The following is a 3009-nucleotide window of genomic DNA, read 5'->3' on the forward strand; positions in this document are numbered from 1 at the left end:
GTGGCCGTAACCGGTGCCCTGAGCACTGCGGGCTGTCCCTCCTGGGTACAAGAGGCGGTGGGGCCATGGTGGCTTCACAGAGCTGCTGGGAAGGGGCTGCCAGCTACCTGAAGCTGCCAATCAGGGATCAGATGTTCCCGGGTCTGTGCCACCATCTGACTCCACTCCAAGTGCCATGGGGGTGGCCTTGCACCCATCAGTGCAGTCTCCAAGGGCTTAATGCACTGCCACCAACTGCTGGAGGCAGGGCAGTGCCAAAGCAGAGGGACGGTCATTCTTTTAACGTATTTGTTGACAAATTTGCTGAGAGCAGAAGCCTACCTGGATGGCTGAGATGGGTCCTGACCTGGCTGAGGTCTGTGATCACAGGCACAGGCTGTCCTGGCAGCCAAGGGGGGCATGGGGATCCCTGGGGAGGCAGGCAGGTGGCTGGGCTCTGAGGGTCTACCCTGCACTTCACTGGAGCTGCACTACGTCTCACCCTGGGGAGATAACACCAGTCCTGACACTTAATGCTGTCAACATGTTCAAGTCCCTGGCACAGGGACATGGTGACTCCCAGAGCCCCGCACTTGGTGCTGCCAGTCCAGGTTTCAACATGGACCTGGGGCAGCTGTGCTGGTTGGTGACGGGCTCTCAGTCCTGCTCACTGCTCCCTCTGCAGCCAGCCTGCCCTCCCCAGTGCTGCTCTTTCACCATGCCTCCCCTTTCAGCCCTCCCTAGAGGGATCAGTGGCTCCTGTCCCCAGTACCTGCTGGGACAAGACTATCTGGGCCGAAGCTGCAGTCTGTCCAACCTGCTGTGGACCAAGAGCAGGGACATGCACCCTCCCTGCCCAGGACAGCGTTGCACAGCCCACTGCCAGCAGCAAAATACTCTGCACGCCAGGGATGATGTCTGCTCCATGCCACTGTTTGTCTCTTCCTCTGAGCCCCACACTGGAGACATTCAACCCCCACTCAGCCAGGGCCCACACTGAGTTTGCCTGCACCAGCATGGATCCAGTCTGATCAGCACAGACTCACTACACAAGGCAATGGCCCTACCCAGCTTGACATGCCTGTCCCATGTCAGGATATTCAAGGTTTATCTACTTGCTTTAGTGTCCAACTAAACTGGGGCAGGTCTACAGGTTCAGCAAACAACTCTGGGGAGCCCCACCAGCTGCTCTATGGGGGCTCTGGACCATGCCAGGGACTTTTGCTGCTGCTCGTCCTTGTCTGCTCACCTCTGTCCTTGGCAGCTACCTCAGAAATTTGACGCATCTCCCCCATTTAGCTCCATAAACCAGCTGGGATTAAATTTTTTGTTCTCAATCCTAAAAAGCCTGGCCATGCCCTGCTGGCCATGCTCCAGACAGCTCCCCTTTAGCTTCTCCTCCAGTTTCCAGGGTTGGTTTTCATCAAAGATGGACTGGCTATCAAAAGGAGGATTTATTTATAGGGTGTCAAATACCCTGTGTGGCACGGCAGGTCGTTATACCCCGCTCCTGAGCGGCTCCGTGGCCGCACACAGCTGTTCCACCTTTCATCCTGGCCAGGCACAAGCCAATTTCAACACCTTCCTAACATCTCCCTGGCAGGATCCATTTCCCAGGAGAAACATCAGTCACAGCACTAAATAAAACTCTTCCTGGCCTTGCCCTTCCTAGGGTACAGGGTGGCACACCAGACCCCAAAATGACCGAGTCCTCCCTGAGCATCCTTCCTTGCAGCCAGCACTAAGCAGGTGGCCACGGGCAAGAGCTTTTTTCATTTTGCTGTTCTTTTTTGCTTTTCTACCACAGTTTAGGAAGTGCCACAGAATTTTTCCTACAAGTATTGCAGGGGTGCCTGAGGACTGGTGACGTATCATGGGACGCTCATCCCCTTTAGTTTTGGGGAGCCAGAGAAGCATCTGCCCGCAAACCTGCAGGCAGGAATGTCTGTCCAAGCAGTGCCTGGCTCCCACACCTCAAGCAGGATCTGTTCAGTCCCTGCCCTGCACCCCAGCCCCGTTCAGTGTCACTGTTGCAGGAATGGGATCCTGATAGTCTTCCCCAAGGAGACTTTCCATATAAGGCCCCCCTCTTCCTTCAGCCCCCCCCCACCCCGCCCCCGAGGTCCAGCACCCACGCAGTGGAGGAGTTGCTGGCATGTCTACATACGTCTGTAGCTTTCTTCTCCGCCTGCTCCAGCTTCTCCTGGGCCTCCTTGACAGACTCTGAGTACTTCTCCACCTCATCCTCCGTGCCCTTCAGCTTCTTCTGCAGGCTCTGTTGTTCCTCCTCCTGCTGGGGAAGAGATGGAGGGTGGGGGTCAGAGGGGTTGGCAGTGCCCACAAGGCTGGAGGTGAGCAGCCATCCTCCTCCTGGGGATACCCGAGCTGAGAGCACAGTAGGAGCACACAGAGATGCTCCCTCTGTCAACTTTGGTGCCACATCTCCTCAGGGAGCCCTTGGTTCCCTGGGCCACAGCAGCCCCCCACATCCCTGAGACCAGAGGAGGTAATGGGGTGGTAGGCTTCCTCCCTGTGTAGGGGGCTGGAGAGGTTCCAATTTGTGGACACAGCTCCAGGGGGCACCAAGAAGGGGCCCATCTCCATGTGGCTGGGGTGGGAGTAGGCTGTTCTCAAGGGTCTCCCTGGCAGAGGGAAAGGGAGGTGGCACTGGGGTGCCCCACCGAGATAAGGCATGTTTGAGGGGTCAGGGGCAACTGGCTGGTGTGCTGGTCTCTGGGAACAGGCACCCAGCAAGGTGAGGTCTCCCAGGATGGGGACCCTGAGGGGTGACATTTCAAGGGCTGAGCTTCCCTAGGACAGGGGTCCTCAGGCTTGACACCAAGCACGGGGAGGTTCCCAGAGCTGGGCACTCCTAGGGCAGAGGATCCTCAGCGCTGGGAACCCCTAGGATGAAGGGTTTCCAGGCTGGGCACTCAGCAAGACACGGTCTCCAGGGCTGGACATCCCTAGGATAGACAGTCCACAGGCTGGCCACCCAGCGTGACGGGGTCCCCAGGTGTGGAGACCCGG

General features: G+C 57.8%; 1 protein-coding gene across 1 annotated transcript in view; it reads right to left on the reverse strand.

The window, feature by feature from the left end:
• LOC104398609 (tropomyosin alpha-4 chain-like) overlaps nt 1–2269 on the reverse strand; it is a 12592-nt gene extending 10323 nt beyond the window's left edge. Inside the window, exon 1 of the mRNA XM_010008742.1 lies at nt 2147–2269. The gene's annotated coding sequence lies outside the window, so the exon portion shown is untranslated. The remainder of the gene's footprint in view (nt 1–2146) is intronic.
• Nucleotides 2270–3009: the final 740 nt, after the last annotated feature.

The sequence above is a fragment of the Chaetura pelagica genome, unplaced genomic scaffold, assembly GCF_000747805.2.
Source record: "Chaetura pelagica isolate M959 unplaced genomic scaffold, ChaPel_1.0 scaffold31, whole genome shotgun sequence".
In the NCBI taxonomy this organism is placed as follows: domain Eukaryota; kingdom Metazoa; phylum Chordata; class Aves; order Apodiformes; family Apodidae; genus Chaetura; species Chaetura pelagica.